Source organism: Dama dama, chromosome 1 (assembly GCF_033118175.1).
Source record: "Dama dama isolate Ldn47 chromosome 1, ASM3311817v1, whole genome shotgun sequence".
In the NCBI taxonomy this organism is placed as follows: Eukaryota; Metazoa; Chordata; class Mammalia; order Artiodactyla; family Cervidae; genus Dama; species Dama dama.
In genome coordinates, this window is record NC_083681.1 from 9,465,646 (window position 1) to 9,488,418 (window position 22,773).

Genomic DNA, 22,773 nt, shown 5'->3' on the forward strand with positions numbered 1-22,773 from the left:
TCTTGGATACTAAGGTTAGCATATAGATGCCCAGAAAATTATGAGAAAATTTACTCTTAAAAGAAATCCATTTTGTGACCCTAGGCAGGCCATGGGAAAAGTGACCTAAGCCAGTGTTTCCTGTCATCCTTCCTGTGAACTTGTTGCTGCTTCCTCAGATCTGTAATAGCTTGACTGAATCTCAGTGTTGCAAGACAACATCATAGCGTAAATTCAAAAGTCACCTGGATATTTTAGTCTGACTTAATAATTTTCCAACTCTAGAAATAAGTGGACACTGAAGCCACTCAATACACATGTGTGCACATCACATCTCAGGACAGGAGATGGCTGTATGGATGAATGAGTGAGTCTTCTGTTTATGGAGCACTTCGTAACTTCAAATTCAGAAAAGCACAAAGTGGACAACATACTTATTGAATCTCAGAGGAATTTTTCTCTTAAAAGCTATCCCACACTTATCAGTTTTCTTTTATCAGTTTAATTTCACATGAGTGAATTTGCTCTGAATTTACTTGCATAACATCATGAATAAAAACATTCTGAAGACTCCCTAGAGGAGACAGCAGAGATTTAACTGACAAATCTCACAGTCAACAATTTAGATGAAACAACTTTTACTTTGCAACTTTATTTGTTTTTTTTTAATTGAACGATAATTGCTTTACAGAATTTTGTGGTTTTCTGTTAAACATCAACAATAATCAGCCATAGGTACAGCCATGTCCCCTCCCTCCCATCTCACTCCCCATCCCACCCTTCTAGATTGTCACAGAGCCCCTGTTTGAGTTCCCTTAGGTGTACAGCAAATTCCCATTGGCTGTCTATTACAACATTTTTAAAGTTCTTTCCCAGCCAAGGACCCTGGGGCTAGAGGAAAGGGAGGTTTTCTTTCTTTCCTTCAAGTGGCATTGCTGGCACTTCACTGATGCTTGTGTCCTTCCGTTCAGATTTTCCCTTGGGAATTCAAAATATTTCAGCCCTTTCAGATGATTTCTTTTTCTCATATCAAAAAAAAAAAAAAAAAAAAAACTTTAAGCAGATTGGCCTTGCTAAGTGAAGGAGTCTTCTACTAGGTCCTAATGGACAAATTATGTAACAAATGTAGAATATTCTTATTGTCATGTGATTGGGCAGTAACATTATGCTATAGAGTGAGGAAGCTTTTTTTTTTAATATTTAGGACAATTAAAAATAAAGATATGCCAGTCAGAATGGTTATCATCAAAACAATCTACAGACAATAAATTCTGGAGAGGATGTGGAGGAAAGGGAACTTCTGCACTGTTAGTGAGAATGTAAATTGATACAGCCAGTTTGGACAACAGTATGGAGATTCCTTTAAAAGTTGTGAATAAAACTACCATATGACCTAGCAATCCCATTATTGGACATATATCCTGAGAAAATCATAATTTAAAAAGACACATGTACCCTGGTGTTCATTGAAGCACTATTTACCATAGCTAGGGCATGGAAGCAACCTAAATGTCTATCAACAGATGAACGGATAAAGAATGTGGTAGATATTTACAATAGAATATTACTCAGCCATGGAAAGGAACGAACTTGAGTCAGTTGAACTGAGGTGGATAAACCTAGAGCCTTTTATATAGAGTGAAATAAGTCAGAAAGAGAAAAACAAATATTATATAGTAATGCATATATGGCCTTCCCAGGTGGCGCTGGCAGTAAAGAACCTGCCTGCCAATACAACAAATGTAAGAGACACAGGTTTAATCCCTGCATTGGGAAGACTTCCTGGAGCAGAGCATGGCAACCTACTCCAGTATTCTTGCCTGGAGAATCCCCATGGACAGAGAAGCCTGGTGGGCTATGGTCCATAGGGTTGAAAATAGTCAGACACAACTGAGGTGACTTAGCACAATGCATATATATGGAATCTAGAAAAATGGTAGCAATAAGCCTATTTACAGGGCAGGAATAGAGATTAAGACATAAAGAGAATTGTGGATACAGTGGGGGAAGGAAAGCATAGGATGAACTGAGAGAATAGCATAGAAACATAACATTACTATATGGGAAATAGATAGCTAGTGGGAAGCTGCTGTATAATGCAAGAAGCTCAGCCCAGTGCTCTGTAATGACCCAGAGAAATGGGATGGGGGAGAGTGGGAGGGAGGCTTGGGAGGCAGGGGACATGTGTATATTTATAGATGACTCACGTTGTTGTAAGGCAGAAACAAACACAGCATTGTAAAGCAATTATCCTCCAGTTAAAAATAAATTAAAACAATAAAGATAAAACACAAACTTTTATTATTTATTGATTACAAAACTATCTTGAAAAACTATTCTATACTTTTCTGTGGAATAACTGGTTAATTATAATCAATGATTAAAAATTATTTTAAAATCAAGTATAAAATATCATAACCAATTATCAATAGTGATTCTGAAAAGAAAGAGTTATAATAGCTATTAGTCTGTGTTTCAGAAAAAAAATTAGCTGTATTATAGTTGAGAATGCTTCTCAAAAAGAAGAAATTTGATTAAGGTTCATCTGTTATGACCCTGGGATCACACCATACATGTGGTTATATTAACAAGTTACGTCGGATGGGTGCTTGATCAGTCAGTGTCCAACTGGGAAAAGAGAAACACTTTATTTCTTTCAAATAGAGTAAGTGTAATACAAGAAATTGGTTATACAGGGGTAAAAAAGTTTTTTTTTTTTTTTTAAAGCCAATTGGAGGTGCTGAGGCAATTTTGAGATTAGCAATAGCAGGAGGGTAACAGAAGAAATGCTTCCAGACTCTAAAAGCTAGAACTGTTTGGAATGTGTCAGAAGAAGATGGGAATTACTAGCTGAGAGCAGAGAACACAGCTTTTTAAGATCTTGAACTCTGGTTAAGATCTGTCTGCTGCCAAACACCATAAGAAGAAGAGAAAGAGGGAGGGAAAAACTTTGGCTTATTCCTTCCTTCTGTCCTCCTTTCTTCTGTCAGCTACACCAACTAGTCAAAATTACCATGAAGCCAGAAGGAAGAGATGCTAGAAAATATAGCTTCCTATAGCACAGAGTATAAGAAGGAAAAGGTAGGAAATTAATCTAAGAGAAAACAGAGTGTTGACCTACATAAATGCTATTTTGATAATCTGTATTTGTGCTAAGAAAAGGCTAATAAGGTATAAATTTTGTGAAAATAATGTAGAAGGGACCTAGGCATTAACCTGTCCCACTGCACTTCATCACTCTTCCAAACTCTTCTTCTCCATGACACCCATCCTTATTCTTTTACTGCCTTTCTTAATGAAAAGCTATCCTTCCTTAATCCAAGTTTCATCAATCTAACTGCACTCAGATGCTATACTGCCATAACTATATTCCATCTATTAATCCATGAGTCATCCTCTAACACCCTTCTCTCTCCCCCTCTCCTTTTTCTTTCTCTCCCTCTCTCTTTTTCTTTTCAGCCAAGACTGTAAGTATTTAAGCATACAACATCAGATAACCTAAATACACTATGCAAATACTAACAGAACTGAAAGGAAAAATAGCCAAGAATACAATAATAATAGGGGGCTTCAATACTCCATTTTCAACGTTAGATAGATCACCCAGACAGGACCCCCATAAGGAAACAGTGAATATGAACAATGTTAATAGACAAATTGACCTAACAGACATAAACAAACATTTCCAGGCAACAGCACTGAGATACATATTTTTATCAAGTATACATAAAACGTTCTCTACTATAGGCCGCATGTTGAATTCAAAGCAAGTCTTGGCAAAATTAAGAAGACCGAAATCATAGTATCTTCTAATCACAGTGGAATGGAACTAGGAGGGAAACTAGAAAATTTACAAACACCTGGAAGTTAAACAACATTCCCCTGAAAAGTCAATGTGTTGAAAAAGAAATCAAAAGGGAAATCTGCAAGTACCATGAGACAGACAACAAAACAAAGCGAAATATAACAAAACTTATGGAAGGGGGCAATAGGAATCCTGAGAGGGAAATTTGTAGTAATAGATGCTTATATTAAGAAAAAACATATGAAATAAACAACTTTATGCCTCAAGGAATTAAAACAGAAGAACCAAGTAAGCCCACACTTAGCAGAAGGAAGGAAATAATAAAGACTAGAAAAAAAAAAATCAGTGAAATAGAAAATAGTAAAAGGACAGAAGAAAACATCGAAGTAAGCTTTTATAGAAAGAATAATAAAATTGACAAAATCTTAGCTAAACTACCCAAGGAAAAAAGAAAGGACTCAGATAAAAACAATAAAGAAAAAGAAGACTTTACATTTGGCATACAGAAATCAAAGGATCATAAGAGGCTACACTGAACAATTATATGCCAACAATTGAACAACAGAAGAAATGAATAAATTCCTAGAAATATATATCATACCAAATTTGAATCATGAATAAACAAAAAAATCTAAACAGTTTAATAGTGACCTGTTTAGTCAGTAACCAAAATGCTCTCCAAAAAGAAAAGCCAGGATCTGATCATTTCACTGATGAATTCTATCAGATATTTAAGGAGAATTAACTCAAATTCTTCTCAAATTGTTTCAAAAAATTAAAGAGGAAGAAATACTCCCAAATTCATTTCTATAGGACCAGATTACTATGATATAAAAGTCAGGTAAGGACACTATAGGAAAAACAACAAACCTACAGACTGGTAACTCTGATGAATAAAGTTATAAAAATTCCTAAGAAAACACTAATAAGCTGAATTTAACAGTACATTAAAAGGGTCATACAGTATAACCAAGAGGGACTTATCACTGGCATAAAAGGATGGTTTGCTAACAGAAATCAATAAACATGATTTATTACATTAATAGAATGATTGATAAAAATCATGGATTCTCTAAATAGGCACAGAAAACTGATAAAAATCAATGTCTTTTCATGATAAAAGCTCTCAACAAACTAGGTGTAGAAGGAACACACCTCAAGGTAATAAAGGTCATATATGGCAAGCCCACAGCTAACACCATATTCAATGGTGAAATATTGAAATCTCTTCCTCCAAGGTCAGGAACAAGACAAAAAGGTGCTCACCTTCACCACTACTATTCAACCTAGTGTGGAAGTCCTGGCTAGAGCAGTTAGGCAAATACAAACATACATATAACTAGATTTAAAGAAAGAAAAAGGTATCCATATAGGAGAGGAAGAAGTAAACAGTATTTGCCAGGGACTGAGGGGTGAGGGAAATGAAGAGACGTTGGTCAACTAGCACAAACTATCTGTCATAAGATGAATAAATTCCTGGGATCAAGGATACAGCCTGGTGACTATAGTTAGCAATACTGTATTGTGTATTTGAAAGTTGCTATGAGACTAAAGCTTAAATGTTCTTACCATAAGAACAACAATGACAAAATAGTAATATGTAAGATAAAGAATATGTTAACAAACTTTTGTGGTAAACATGCTGCATATGTGAGATAAAGAATATGTTAACAAACTTTTGTGGTAGACATGCTGCAATATATATATTGCATATATATCACATATATATTAAATCATCACATTATACACTTTAAATTTATGCAATGTTTTATGTCAATTACTAAGGGTGAGGAAAAGTAATTTTGCTGCTGAATTTGCTTTGATTGACCTCTCCCTCTTTCATTTTCTTTCTTTACTTGCAGTTGTGAAGCCAGTTACTCTAAGCTTTCCTCTTTCTTCCTAAATAGATTGGCTGATGTTGTTGTTGGTGTATTCCTTTCCCAATTTTGAACCAGTCCATTGTTCCATGTCTGGTTCTGTTACTTTTTGTTCTGCATACAAGTTTTTCAGGAGACATGTAAGGTGGTCTGGTATTCCCATAGCTTTAAGAATTTCCCAGAGTTTGTTGTGATCCACACAGTCAAAGGCTTTAGCATAATCAATGAATCTTAATTTATCCCTTGTCTTAAATAGGTAAGAGATAAATTTGTTATCTGATGGCAAGGAGATAAGAAGAGAAAGCCATGGCCAGTGGAGGAAATAATGTACTATCATTCTTGGAAAGAAGTTGGAAGATAAGTCCCAATCTACCCAATAATCTCTCAGGGACAATCTTCTACTTTGTTCCCACTAAATGGATGCTAGTACCCATGAGATTTCTGTGGAATATGCCATGTTTCCTTTGAAAAGGGAAGAAAATCTAGTAAAAGATCATACATAGTTCACAGTAGAGTGGAAGCTATCAGGCCCAGGTACAAATCACATACTGTATTCAAGCTATGCTCACAATGCAGTATTGCTGAGATAGGTTTGAAACCACTCCCACCAGTGGTTGGAAAGTCTTCTGTGTAGATTTATATCAAATGGCTAAAATCTTGGAGAGTATTAAGTTCTTTGCTGTGAGTTTTAGCAGTGTTAACAATTGTCCACTCCTTCGGAAGATAGTCTGTCTAGTCTTTTGGTTTCCAGACTCTCTCTCTCTTCCAGCTCTTTGCACCCTGCCAGACATCGTGCTGTACCCAGGCCAGCTGGCCGGGACATGCATTCTTTTCTCATTCCTGCCCAGCTTTGTTTCTCTGGACTCAGCTCTGTTTTGAGTATTTCATGGTTCATCTCAGAAAGAGACTATCCAGGGCATGTCTCTGCCATCTGGTTGCTATGTCTCTCTCTGATCTGCTCCTCTGTCCTTGGGATTCTCCAGGCAAGAATACTGGAGTGGGTTGCCATTTCCTTCTCCAGGGAATCTTCCCGACCCAGGGATGGAACCCAGGTCTCCAACACTGCAGGAAGACTCTTTACCAACTGAGCCACCAGGAAAATCACCTTCTCTCACCTCCTGAAATCAAACCTTTGCTTTGTTTCTTGAATGTGAGGCTTTGCTACTTGATACGAACCCTGGTGTCCCCCCTGTCCTAGGATCAAAAATTTCTGTGCCATCCAACCTTCTCATCCTCTGTCCCTTCCTCCTCCTGCCTTCAATCTTTCCCAGCATCAGGGTCTTTTCCAGTGAGTCAGTTCTTTGCATCAGGTGGCCACAGTCTTGGAGCTTCAGCTTTAGCATCAGTCTCTCCAATGATTATTCAGGACTGATTTTCTTTAAGATTGACTGGTTTCATGTCCTTGCAGTCCAAGGGACTCTCAAGAGTCTTCTCCAACACCACAGTTCAAAAGCATCAATTCTTTGCTGCTCAGCTTTCTTTATATCCATACATGACTACTGGAAAAACCATAGCTCTGACTAGACAGACCTTTGTTGGCAAAGTAATGTCTCTGCTTTTTAATATGCTGTCTAGATTGGTCATAGCTTTTCTTCCAAGGAGCAAGCATCTTTTAGTTTCATGGCTGCAGTCACCATATGCAGTGATTTTGGAACCCCCAAAAGATAAAGTCTCTCAGTTTCCATTGTTTCCTGATCTATTTGCCATGAAGTGATGGGACCAGATGCCACAATCTTCATTTTTTGAATGTTGAGTTTTAAGCCAGCTTTTTCACTTTCCTCTTTTACTGTCATCAAGAGCTAACTCTTCTCCCTCATAAATCTTACTGACATGCGAGAAGATGGATGGAACTAAACCACTGAAATAGTTAAAGCATGCTCTTACAAGACACATTTTCTGAGGCTGGAAACTTTGAGCTTCTACTCACACTGTTCCCAACTGTACCAAATATCAAAGAAGGAGACATAGGAAAGATATCCATAGATATAGACTCTAAAGAGCTTATGACCTACTTGAATAGATGTGTAAACAAGTGAAAAGTAACTAAGTCTTAGTTACAATCTGGACTCTGCCACCAACTTTGAGACTTAAAGAGATAAAGACTTTGAGACTTCAAGAGATAAAGCCCTTGTGTTTCCTATAGTATATGAATATAAACACACAGAGCAGGAGGCAGAGCCACAGAGAAGCTGCCTGTATTGCTAGAGAAGGAGCCACAGGCACAGAGAGAGGGAAGGACGGGCTCTGGTTTCTCTTTTCATTCTGCCCCCCAGTCTTTAGGGAACGCTTCACATTAGCTGCGTCCTGCTGGAAGCCAGCTTACACAGAACTTGGAAGTGAAGTTGCAAAAGTTTATCCCCCATCCCCTTACTCCCTCTTCAATAAATCCAGGGGAAAAGATTGAGCGATAAGCCTAGCACTGGCACAAGCACTCGCTGTAGGTAGTGTACTGGGTGGGGAAGGGAATAAGCTTAGAGATGTGTAGTGTGTGTGTGCAGGAGACAGGAATAACATTGTTGCGGGGTGGTGGTGGTGTGGAAATGCATGTGGGGGCTCTAGGAAGAGTAGGACTAGGTCAGTAGCCAGTGATCATATGTAAGAAAACCAGACTGAAGCAACAGGCAGTGGGAGTCATTGTTGATTACTGGGTGAGATCAGTGACAAAATGTGTGATACAGTGTCCAAGCCAGGGCCTTGCAAGTATTAGTAGCATTTAGAGCCAAATAGATTTAGTACTTAAAGTTTAAGTTGTGGCTGGTTTTAATAATCTACCTGCGGCCTATCTGGTTAGTAAGAAACTAAAACTCATACTTTTTTTTTTTTAAAGTCAATGTTAAGCAGTTTCAGTTTCAAAAACCTCAGAACTTTCATAGGAATGGATTCAAAGAAGACTCTCTCAAGAGTTTTTATGATTTAGTCAGAATTAAAATATACCTGGATTTATTCAGTAAATATAGGACAGAATTAAATGGTTATTTGCAGAAAATTTTACACAGCTGCTTTGAAAATGTACAATATTATAAAATTCAGTTCTATTTCTAATGAATTGTCTTAGCTCTCTCTGTGTAATATAAATCAGGCTGTCTCAAAAAGCAGGTTTGAGAAAAATCTGTGTATTTCTTCTCATACAGTAAATTGGTAGTGCTGAGGTTTGTACTGAAGAGTTTCTGCACTGTACTATAATGTTGTTCCCTTCCCATTTATCTTGCTTGCCCACTGGGTGCTGAGCTCCCCTGGGGCAAGATATATTTTATTTTCTGAAGCTCAGGACCTACCACAATGTCTGGCACACAGTAGGGTCCAAGTTCATCTTTGACAATTTGCTTTCCTTAAATCAACTGTAGAATATTCTTACAAATGAGGTCACAGGAGATACTGATACTGTTCCTGTTTCTTGTGGTTCCATGATAAATTAACCAAAGAGGTCTTGAAGTACTGCTTCTGACAAAAGGTGGACTCATGTTCACTTCTTATGCTCCCTGATCTGTATTCAGATTTCTTCTCTACCATGCAAACTAGTTTCTACTCATGTGAAATGAGCTTCTCTGATCTCAGCATTGACATTTGTAACATAAGCTCCCCATGGTTACATTTAGAAATCTGTGAAGGTGAAAGAGAATCACATAGCTGAAAATGAACAATGATGATTGAGCTCTCACTACGAGCCTGGCATGGTGTCAGTCATTAATCTGCCACAAGTCATTCCCAGTGGAGCTGCACTTTGGACTGCTTTCCAGGTGATATTAATTTGAAGCTAGAGAGTTAAATTCAGGAAAGTTGACTAGATGTACTACAACTGCTTAGTTGAGTGTATGATCACCGCATACCTTTTACAATTCTTTTCTTCCATGAATTTCCCATGACACAAAGTCCATGTGGTTCTCCCTCTGAAATATGCCTTACGTTTCATTCCTTCTATCTATTACCTTTGCTACCGTATAACCATATGTTTTTACCCTCATGCTGGATGACTGCAATAATTTCCTCATCATCTCTTCTACACCTGCATTTCTGTCCTTCCATTTCCATACGTGCCTGCTAGATTTATCTTCCTGAATAATTTGCTCTAAACCTCGCTTTGGTTAGAATTACCTTTATAAACTTTAAAATTTCAAAGAGTGTTTCTACCAGTCTTAAAATAGAACAAAATAAAAGCTAAAAACTATTTTTACTTTTTTATTTAACATTTTTATGCAATGATTTTGAAAATAGCAGGATAGACATCTTTCAGAATATAGGATATTACATCAACTTGGCAGTTTTATTTTAATATAAAATTCATTAATATAACATTTCCTTACTGAGATCGTTAAAAATTTTACCATAAATCAGTATTCAAAAACACTAAAATACACATATTGTTTAACAGATGTTTAGAATCAAAGGCATTCTCTAAAACTAAACCCCAATAAATAGTTAAGGAAGTTGGGGATTGGGAAGACAGGATAAGGAATAGAAATAATTTCTTCCATAAACTTTACTGAACTAGTTTTATTCCTTTCCTACTTCCACCCCACCTCTGTAACCTAAATTAATGTCTCATTGTTCCACTCACCCCTTGTTACTGGGAAGATTTCCATTCATCACTATCCCTGATCACATAAACCCTGCTCATCACTTAGCAATAAACAAAGATGGAAAGGCCATGTATCCCAGATCATGAGCTTTGGACTCAGGAAACTATTTCAGAAATCTCGGGTCTGCAGCTTAACTGTATACAAGCAAGTGTCTTAAAATATCAGGGTAAAAATGTCAGTACACATAGTTCTTGGTATATCAAAATTGCCCTCAGTAATTGGTAGCTCTTATATTATAACTTTATTTTAGAACTTGAGAACAGGAATGGAAAAGGTAAAAGCGTTGTTTCAAAGCTGTTTGTAGGTGCTTAGTCATGAACAGAATAGAATTAAAGCTTCTGAGTCACCTTTATTTCCTTTCTCTTGAGCCATTTTGTTATTCACTTTGTCTTATTTTGTACAGCACAGAAAATATATTTCCTCTTATCAATACACAGAGGATGAGTTCTGATTTTTCCTAACATCTATGTTAGTTACACCAGACATCAATGGAATATGTCACATCATTTCAGAGAAACAAAAATTAATTTTAAATGTACCCTTATGTATTAATTCCATGTCTATGAAAAAGCAAACCAAAAAGGATGGGAGCAAGCAAATCCAGGAAATAAGAAATCATGGGACTAGTCAGGGAACTTCCAATAAATCCTCAGAAGGAGGCTCAAAGGAAAGAGCTTCTGCTTAAGCAGAATAGTAAAGGTCACCCTTGCTTATTTTTGCTGTTTCAGGGAGAGAAGAGGAAGACTTAAATACATTCAAATGCTTAAAACAGAATGAAGTTGAGACTGTCTGGTTTATCTGACTGCTGCACTTTTTCAGTTGCACTGAATTCCAAACCATTCTAAACAGAGTCAATCTATGTGAGGTGTTGAAAACCCACACTGAAAAAACAGATGACCCAGAACCACAAAGACTCGGTGGAAAACAAGCCAAATTTAAGAGAGCTGATATGCAGGGTTTATGTTCTTACATATGTAAATATCACCTGTAAATGTCATAAGACAAAGTACATCCTGAGCCTGGCATCTTATGAAAGTTAGTTTAACTCTCTTCCTGAGAAATCTGTGAATATGTGAACTTCTAATACAGAATCTAAAAAAGCAAATTTTTCATCAAAGCAAAGCACCAAATTTCTACTTTAAATCTATATTTTAGAATGAAGAAATTTTATCTAACGCAGTACTGATTTGTCCAATATCTAAGTTCAAATGTTTACACAATCTTATATTTCTTTAAATGTGTGTGTGTCCCATACATTATCAGAGTGTCTGACAGTGAAGACTGGAATGTGAGAGAAATACTGGTGGGTCATTCCCTCACCAGGAAGAAAGTTGTGAAGTGTGAAAAGCAAGTCTTGGGAGAAAGAGCTGGAGTGAAGGCAGAGTGACAATTACTTATAAATAGATCAGATCATTAACTGAACTGAGATTTCACAGCTATGCCCTTTACTCTCCTGGAACTCCAGGTCCTTTGGATAGCCAGTGGGATCCTACGTCAAGCCCAGGAAGAATGAAAGTGAGTAACCACAGTGAGAAGGGGAGCACAGAACTGTGAGTGGCTTAGCACCCTGCACTGGAAACAAGTGAGCTTTGAGCCCTCAAGAAGGTTGTGGGTGATGCAGAAAGGGAGGATGGGATTAGAAAGCATTTGTGATGATGTGCTTAGAGCTACCCTGGATGGTTTCCCCTGGTGTCTTGAAATTCACACTTTTATCCAACATTTTAATTTTGCAGTGGAGAGAGAAAAGACTCCAAAAGATGAAAAAGATTTAGACAACGTCATATGAAGGTGAAATTCTCTCAGTCTTGTCTGACTCTTTGCGACTCCATGAACTATACCATCCATGGAATTCTCCAGGCCAGAATACTGGAGTGGGTAGCCTTTCCCTTCTCCAGGGGGTCATCCCAACTCAGGAATTGAACTGGGGTCTCCTGCACTGCAGGCATATTCTTTACCAACTGAGCTATCAGGTCATACAACCCATTCATTTATTCCTAAGTATGGTCTATAATGGTGCTTCCCAGGTGGTACAGTGATAAAGAATGAACCTGCCAATGCAGGAGATGCAGGCAATATGGGTTCAGTCCCTGGGTGGGGAAGATCCCCTCTGGAGGAGGAAATGGCAACCCACCCCAGTATTCTTGCCTGGAAAAATCCCATGGGCAGAGAAGCCTGGCAGGCTACAGTCCATGGGGTCACTTTATGACCCCATGGATGGATTGTAGGTTCTGGGAATATCACGAAGCCTCTAGATCCTTCGGATTATACCACCTTCTTCAAAGGAAAATTGTGCCAGGTAATTCTTAATGTATCAACAATCAACTAATTGCAACCTGCCTGCCTGTCTATTGTATCAAGTCAAAGGAAATCTATGTCAGATTCCATAGAACAATTTGAAATTCCTGGACACTATTAAATTTGTTCCTTGGCAAGAATAGATACTAGAAACATGTAGGTGGATAACGCAAGTGTTGTTGACCAGTTTGGAGAGCACAGGACCCAGACTGGGCTTCCGTGGCGGCTCAGTTGTAAACAATCCACCTAGCAATTCAGGAGACATGGGTTCAATCCCTGGATCAGGAAGACCCCCTGGAAAAGGATATGGTAACCCACTCCAGTAGTTCTGCCTGGGAAATCCAATAGAGCCGGCTGGGCTGCAGTCCATGGGGTCACAAAAGGAGCTGGACATGACTAGCGACTTAACAACAAGACCCAGATTGGCTGTGTGGTATACACATACCCCCCCACTTGAAACTCCATTCCACTTCCTCCTCCCACCCCTCTAGGTCATCACAGAGCACTGGGTTGAGCTCCCTGTGTTGTACGGCAACTTCCCACTAGCCTTCTATTTTCCATATGGTAATGTACATGTTTCAATGATACTCTCTCAATTTGGCCCACCTCTCCTTCCAACTGCTGTGTCTGCAAGTCTGTTCTCTGTGTCTATGTCTCTATTCACGCCCTGCAAATAGGTTCATCTGGACTGCTTTACTAGATCCCATATATATGCGTTAATATATACAGTATATGTTTTTCTTTTTCTGACTTTCTTCACTCTGTATAACAGGCTCTTAGGTTCATCCACCTCAGTCCGGCTGACTCAAATTCATTCCTTTTTATGGCCAAGTAATATTCCATTATATATACCAAATGCTGGAGAGAATGTGGAGAAAAGGGAAATATCTTGCGCTGTCGGTGGGAATGTAAGTTGATACAATCACTATTGACAACAGTGTGGAGATTCCTTATAAATCTAGGAATAAGGCTACCATATGACCCTGCAATCCTACTACTGGGCATATATTCTGAGAAAAACCATAATTGAAAAAGACACATGTACCCCAATGTTCACTGTAGCACTATTTACAATAATCAGGACATGGAAGCAACCTAGATGTCCGTTGACAGATGAATGGATAAAGAAATGACAGTACCACAGTTAATTTATCCACTCACCTACTGAAGGACATCTTGGTTGCTTCTAATTGTTGACAATTATGAATGAAACTACTATGATCATGCATGTGCAGGTTTTTGTGTGAATGTAAGTCTTCACCTTCTTTGGCTAAATATCAAGGAGCATGATTCTTGGATCATGTGGTTAGAGAATGTTGAGTTTTGTTAAAAAATGCCTAAGTGTCTTCCCAAGCAACTGTGCCATTTTGCTTTCCTGGAAGCAATGAATGAGAGTTTCATTGCTGCACATTCTGGCCAGCTTTTAGGGTTGTCAGTATTCTGGACTTTGGCAATTCTAGTAGTATGTGGTGGTATTCCTTTGTTTTTAAATTTGCATTTTCTTGATGACCTATGATGTGGAGTATCTTTCCAGACACAAATACTTAATTTCCATTTGTATATCTTCTTGGCCGAGGTGTCTGTTAAGGTCTTTGGCTCATTTTTAAGTTGAGCTATTTGTTTGAAAGTTATTTGAGTTTTTTTTTTTTTTATAATAGTCCTTTATCAAATATGTATTTTACAAATATTTCCTCCCAGTTTGTGGCTTGTCTTTTTATCTTTTTGATGATTTCCTTTGCAGAGCAGAGATTTTTAATTTTCATGAAGTCCAGCATATCAATGACATTGATGTTATATCTAAAAAATCATCACCAAACCCAAGAACATCTAAATTTTCTCCTATGTTGTTTTCTGTGAGTTTTATAGTTTTGCATTTTATATTTAGGTCTGTGATTTATTTCGAGTCAATTTTCATGCAGAATGAAAGATTTTTGTTTAGATTTATTATTTTTTTGCATGCAGATATCTAGTTGTTCCAGCACAATCTGTTGAGAGCTTCTTTTCTCCATTGCTTTTGCCCCTTTGTCAAAGATCAATTGACTGTATTAGTATAAATCTATTTCTAGTCTCCCTATTCTGTTCCACTGATATATTTGTCAAGTTTCTCTTAAATACCATACTATCTTGATTATTGTAACTTTATAGTAAGTTTCAAAATTGGGTAATATCAGTCCTGTAACTTTGTTATTCTTCAACATTGCTTTGGCTATTCTCGGTCTTTTGCCTCTCCATATGAACTTAGAATGTTTGTTGATAGCCATAAAATAGATGGCTGATTTTTTTGTTGTGATTGCATAAAATCTATCGATCAAGTTGGGGAGAAATGAAAATTTTACACTATTGAGTCTTTCTATCCCTAAGCATGGAGTGTCTTTCCATTTATTTAGTTTTTTGATATCTTTCATCAGTGTTTCATAGTTTTCCTCATATAGATCTTGTATATATTTTGTTAGATTTATGTCTAAGCATTTTTGGAAGTGCTATTATAAATGGTATTGTTTTTTTAATTTCAAATTTCACTTTTACATTGCTGATACTCAAGAACACAATTGATTTTTAAATATTAACCTTGTGTCCTGTAACCTTGCTCTAATTGTTTTATTAACTACAGGAATTCTTTGATCAATTCTTTTCAGATTTTACATAGATGACCATGTAATTGGCAAAAAAAGACAGGTTTATTTCTTCCTTTTAATCTTCATACATTTTATCACCTTTTTTTATTTTATTGCATTACCTGGGACTTCAATATGATGTTGAAAAGCATGGTGAGAGGGCATATCTTTGTCTTGTTCCTGATCTTAGTGGGAAAGCTGACATATTTATCCACCATTAAGGATAATGTTAGCTGTAGGTTTTCTGTAGATATTCTTTAACAAGTTGAGGAAGTTCCTCTTTATTCCTAGTTTACTGAAAATTTTTGTTATTAATGGGTACTGGTTTTCTCAAATGCTTCTTCTGCATCTATTGATATGATTAAGAAATTTTTCTTCTTTAGCTAGGTTATGTAATTGATTATATTAATGATTTAAATGTTGAATCAGCCTTGGATACCCTGGATAAATCCCACTTGGTCATAGTGTATAACTCTTTTCATATATTTTTGGATTTGATTCAACTTTGGGAAATTGTGTTTCAAGGAACTGATCCATTTCATCTAAGTTATCAGATTCATGGCCATAATTATTTACAGTATTTCTTTTTTTAGGTTGGCATCTATTTAATAGCATTTATTAAAATAATGTTATGAATTAATAGAAACAATAAGGAAGAAAAAAATTAAAATGAAAGATATATAAAATTCCAATTAAAATCCAAAACTATCTAATATGTTCATACATGAGTTAACTAAAAGCCCAAGAAAGATAAGACACCCAATATAATAAAGCACTGAAAAACAATTGGCATTTTTCTGTTATCAAAATTGTGGATTTTGCATCTTGTGTCCTTTTCTCAATCAAGAAAACAATCCTTTTGAATGTTATATGGCATACATATAAAACTGAATAGAAAATACATTATAAATCTGGAAAAATGGCAGTAAGTAAAGTATCTTACATGTTTCTTATAGGGAATATCATGGTTATTGTACAAACATAGCATAAAATGACTAAGATAATAAAGAATAGACAGAACTACATGTTAACTGTATGGTAACATACAAGCAATGCTCCCATCTACCCATGCTAAAAGAATTACATAATACTGTCAGAAAAAAAGTTCTTAGTTTTTCTTAATTACTATTTTAATATTCATGGGATTGGCAGTGATGTTCTCCTTTACATTTCATTTTTTTCTTTTCTTTTATTAAAGTATAGCTGATTTACAGTATTATATTAGTTCTGGTGTACAACATAGAGAGTTAATGTTTTTATAGACTATACTCCCTTTAAAATTATAAAATAGTGGCTGTATTCTGTGTGCTATAAAGTATATCCTTGTATTTCATTTATTTTATACATAGTATTTTGTACTTTTTAATCCTCTACTTTTATTTTATCCCTCCCCTACCCTGCTTTCCATTGGTAACTACTAGTTTTTTTCTCTATATCTGTGAGTCTGTTTATGTTGTGTTATATTCATTCCCTTATTTTATTTTTCAGACACCATAAAAGTGATAACATACAGTATTGTCTTTCTCTGTCTGAATTATTTCACTAAGCTTAACACCCTTCAGGTCCATTCACATTGAAATGCAAATGGCAAAACTTCATTTGGTGTTTGGGGGAGAATGGGTCCATGTATATATATGCCTGAGTACCTTTGCTGTTCACCTGAAATTATCACAACATCGTTAATCAGCTATACCTCAATACAAAATAAAAAGCTCAAAAAAATTTTAATGACTGAGTAGTATATATATATATATATCACAGCTATGTATATATACATCACTTTATACATTCATCTATAGATGGATACTTTCTAATCTTGGTTATTGTAAACATGCTGCAGTGAACATTGGGTTGCATGGATCTTTTCAAATTAGTATTTTCTTCAGATGTAAACCAAGAGGAATTGCCGGATCATATTGTACTTCTATTTTCAGTTCTTTGAGAAGCTTCCATACTGTTTTCCATACTGGCTGCACAAATTTACATTCCCACCAAAAAGCGTTCCCTTTTCTCAATCCTCTCCAACATTTTGTATTTGTGTTCTTTTTGATAAAAGACATTTGGCAGGGGTAGGGTGATATCTCTTTGTGGTTTTTTTTTGTTTGTTTGTTTCTTTGTGTGTTTTTTAAAATAATTTATTTATTTTAACTGGAAGATAATCACTTCACAACATCATGGTGGCCCCTGCCAAACATTGGCATGAATCACTTATGAATGCACATGCACCACCCCCATCCTGAACCCCCCTCCATCTTCCCTCCCCACCTCATCCCTCTGGGTTCTCCCGGAGCACCAGCTTTGAGTACCCTGACTCATGCATCAAACTTGCACTGATCATCTATTTTACATATGGTAATATACATTTTTCAATGCTATTTTCTCATATCATCCCACCCTCGCCTTCTCCCACATAGTCCAGTAGTCTGTTCTTCACATCTGTGTCTCTTTTGGGCCTTTCATACAAGATTGTCATTACTGTCTTTCTAAATTCCATGTATATGCATTGGTATACTGTATTGTTGTTTCTCTTCTGACCTGCTTCACTCTATATAATAGGCTTCAGTTTCATCCACCTCATTAGAACTGACGCAAACACATTCTTTTTATAGCTGAGTAATATTCCATTGTGTATATGTACCATGACTTCCTTATCCATTCATCTGCCAATGGGCATCTAGGTTGCTTCCATGCCCTAGTTATTGTAAACAGTGCTGCAATGAACACTGGGGTACACATATATCTTTCAATTCTGGTTTCCTCAGTTTGTATGCCCAGCAGTGGGATTGCTGGGTCATATGGCAGTTCTATTTCCAGTTTTTTTTAAGGAATCTCCACACTGTTCTCCATAGTGGCTGTACCAGTTTGTATTCCCACCAACAGTGTAAGAGGGTTCACTTTTCTCTACACATTCTCCAGCATTTATTGTTTGTAGACTTTTTGATGGCAGCCATTCTAACTAGTGTGACATGATACCTCATTGTGGTTTTGATATGCATTTCTCTAATAATCAGTGATGTTGAGTATCTTTTCATGTGTTCATTAGCCATCTGTATGTCTTCTTTGGAGAAATGTCTGTTTAGTTCTTTGGCCCACTTTTTGATTGGGTTGTTAGTTTTTCTGGGATTTGAGCTGCATGAGCTGCTTGTATATTTTGCAGACTGATTATTTGTCAATTGCTTCGTTTGCCATTATTTTTTCACATTCTGAAGGCTGCCTTTTCACCTTGCTTATAGTTTCCTTCATTGTGCAAAAGCTTTTAAGTTTAATTAGGTCCCATTTGTTTATTTTTGTTTTTATTTCCATTACTTTGGGAGGTGGGTCATAGAGGATCTTGTGATGATTTGTGTCAGAGAGGTGTTCTGCCTATGTTTTCCTCTAAGAGATTTATAGTTTCTGGTCTTCCATTTAGATCTTTAACCCATTTTAAGTTTATTTTTGCATATGGTGTTAGAAAGTATTCTAGTTTCATTCTTTTACATGTGGCTGAGCAGTTTTTCCAGCACCACTTGTTAAAGAGATTGTCTTTTCTCTATTGTATATTTTTTGCCTCCTTTGTCAAAGATAAGGTGTCCATAGGCACGTGGATTTACCTCTGGCCTTTCTATTTTGTTCCCTTGATCTATATTTCTGTCTTCATGCCAGTACCATACTGTCTTGGTGACTGTAGCTAGACTGTAGTATAGTCTGAAGTCATGAAGGTTGATTCTTCCAGTTACATTTTTCTTTCTCAGGATTGCTTTGGCTATTCATGGTCTTTTGTGTTTCCATACAAATTTTGAAATTATTTGTTTTAGTTCTATGAAAAATACCATTGGTAGCTTGATAGAGATTGCATTGAATCTATCAATTGCTTTGGGTAGTATACTCATTTTCACTATACCGATTCTTCCAGTCCATGAACATGGTATATTTCTCCACTTCAAACCTAGGAACACATACAGACTGAAAGTGAGGTGCTGGAAAAAGATATTTCATGCAAATGGAGACCAAAACAAAGAAAGAGTAGCAATGCTCATATCAGATAAAATAGACTTTGAAATAAAGACCATGATAAGAAACAAAGAAGGACACTATATAATGATCAAATGATCAAAACAAGTAGAAGACATAACAATTATAAATATATATGCACTCAACATAGGAGCATCTCAATATGTAAGCAAAAAATGCTAACAGGTAAGAAAGGGGAAATTAACAGCAACACAATAAAACTGGGAGCCATTACTACTCTACTCTCCTATGGATAGATCAACCAAACAGAAATTTAGCAAATAAAAACAAGCTTTAAATGATACAGTGGACCTAATTAGATATTTAGACCTAATTGATATTTACAGGGCATTTCTCCTTGTGGCTTTGATTTGAATTTCCCTGATAATTAGTGTGGTTGAGTGTCTTTATTATTATTATTCTTTATTGATGTACAATATTCTGTAAGTTATAGATGTACAATAGAGAGATATATAATTTTAAAGGTTTTGCTCCATTTATAATTATAAAATATTGGCTATATTCCCCCTGTTGTATAATATATCCCTGTACCTTACATTACTCTTGATAGTTTGTACCACTTAATCCCCTATACCTGTATTATTTCTCCCCCCACCTGTCTTCCCAAATGATAACCAAATTAATTCTCTGTATCTGTGAGTCTGTTTCTCTTTTGTTTATTCATAGTTTGCTGTATTTTTTAAATTCCATATATAAATGATATAATACAATATTTCTCTTTCTCTGTCTGACTTATTTTACATGATGCCCCCCAGGTCAATCAGAGTTGAACATCTTTTCATGTGCCTATTGCCATTTGTATTTCTTCTTTGAAAAAAGTTTATTCTGGTTTTCTGCACATTTTTAAATTGATTTTTTTTTTTAAATATTGAGCTGTATGAACTGTTTACTCTCTGCATCAGGTGGCCAAAGTATTGAAGCTTCATCTTTAGCATCAGCCCTGCCAATGAGTTTTCAGGGTTGATTTCCTTTAGGATTGACTGGTTTGATCTCCTTGCAGTCCAAGAGACTCTCAAGAATCTTCTCCAACACCACAGTTCAGAAGCATCAATTCTTCTGCATCTAGTCTTTATGGTCCAACATTCACATCCATACATGACTACTGGAAAAACCATAGCTTTGACTAGATGGACCTCTGCCAGTAAAGTAATGCCTCTGCTTTTTAGTATGTTGTCTAGGTTTGTCATAGCTTTTCTTCCAAGGAGCAAACATCTTTTAATTTCATGACTGCAGTCACCATTTGCAGTGATTTTGGAGCCCAAGAAAATAAAGTCTGTCATAGATTATCTGACCATAAATCTTTTGGTTTATTTCTCAGGTCTCTATTCTGTCCTACTGACGTTTGTGTCTGTTTCTATGACAGTATTATATGTGTTAGATTATTGTAGCTTTATAGTGTAGTCTGAAGTCAAGGAGCTTGATACATCCAGCTTTGTTCTTTTATTCAATATTGCTTTGGCTACTCAGAGTCTTTTGTGGTGCCATATAAATTTTAGGGGGCTTCCCTGGTGACTCAGATAGTTAAGAATCTGCCTGCAATGCAGGAGACCTGGGTTTGAGCCCTGAGTTGGGAAGATCCCCTGGAGAAGGGAATGGCAAGCCACTTCAGTATTCTTGCCTGGAAAATTTCATGGACAGAGGAGCCTAGAGGCTAAAATTCATGGTGTCACAAAGAGTCAGACACAACTGAGTAGGGGATTATTTCTAGTTCTGCAAAAAATATCATGGATATTTGATAGAGATTACATTAAATCTGTAGATTGCTTTGAGTAGTATGATCATTTCATTCATTTAAGAAGTATTAATCCTTTGATAAAATAGGATATCTTTCAATTTCTTTGTGTCACTTCCAGTTTCCTTCATCGATGTTTGTAATTTTCAGAGTATAGGTCTTTTACCCTGTGGTTATGTTACTAATAGGTATTTCATTCTTTTTGATGTGATTTTAAGTGGGATTTTTTTTTCTTGGTTTGTCTTTCTGATAGTTTATTATTAATGTATAGAAAAGCAGCATATTTCAACATGTTAATTTTGGATTCTGGAAATTTACTGAATTCATTTATTGGTTCTGATAGTTTTTTAGTGGCAACTTTAAGGTATATAGTGTCATATCATCTACAAATACTGATAATTCTCTTCTAATTTGGATGCCTTTTATTTCTTTTTATTATCTGATTGCTGTAGCTAAAACTTTCAATATTATGTTAAATTGAATTGGTGAGAATGGGCATTCTTGTCTTGTTCTTGAATTTAACAGGAAACCTTTTAGCTTTTCACTGTTGAGTATGATGTTGGCTGTGGGTTTGTCATAAATAGCCTTTATTATGTTGAGATATGTCCCCTTTATACCCACTTTGATGAGGTTTTATCATGAATGGATGTTGCATTTTGTTAAATGCTTTTTATATGTCTGTTGAGATAGTCATGTGGTTTTTATCCCTTGGAGAGTAGCCTGCCAGGCTCCTCTGTCCACTGAATCCTCCAGGCAAGAATACTGGAGTGAGTTGCCATCCTCTTCTCCAAAGCATCTTCCTGACTCAGGGATTGAACTTGAGTCTCCTGCATTGTGGGAAGATTTTTCATTGTCTGAGCCACCAGGGAAGACTGTTCTTTGTTAACATGGTATATCATATTCATTTGTAGATATCGAACTACTCTGCATCACTGGAATAAATCTCACTAGAGCATGGTATATGACCTTTTTTATGTGTTGTTGAATATGATTTGCTGATATTTTGTTGAAGATTTTTACACCTATGTTTATCAGAGATATTGCCCTTATAATGTTTCTTTTTTGTAGTTTGCCTTTGTCTGGTTTTTGGTATCAGGATAATGGTGGCCTCAGAATGAATTTGGGAGTGTTCCCTTCTCCAGTTTTTTGGAATAGTTTGAGGAGAATAAGTAGTAGCTTTTTTTCATATGTTTGGGAGAATTCTCCTTTGAAGCCATCCAGTCCTGGACTATTGTTTGCTGGAGTTTTTTTGTTTTTTGTTTTTTTTAATTACCGATTTGTTTCACTACCAACCTGATGATGGTTGGTAGTGATAATAGATAGATATTAATAGATAATAGGTAGATAATAATAGATAAATATTATCTATTTATTCCTGATTCAGTTTTGAAGATTTTAATTTTATAGGAATTTATCCATCTCTTCTAGTTTGTTCAGTTTGTTGACCTATAACTATTTTTAATGTTCCCTCATGATTTTTTTGTGTCTCTGTATTATCAGTTATAATTTCTTCTCTTTCATTTCTTGTCTCGTTAATTTGGGTCTTCTCTCTTTTCTTTCTTGATGAGTCTAATTAGATGATTATTAATTTTGTCTTTCTTTTCTAAAAACAAGTTTTTCATTTCCTTTAATTTCTCTCTGTCTCTCTCTTTCTCCTGGGGAGAAGGGGAGGTCTATCATATTTGTTTCTGCTCTAATCTTTATTATTCCTTCCTTTTGCTGACTTTGTGCCTGTTATTCCTTTTTTAATTCCTTTACATGGTAGGATAGGTGTTTATTTGACATTTTTCTTGTTTCTTGAGGTAGGCTTGTATTGCTATGAATTTCCCTCCTAGAATTGCTTCTGTACATACCAATGATTTTGGAAAGTTATGTCTTTATT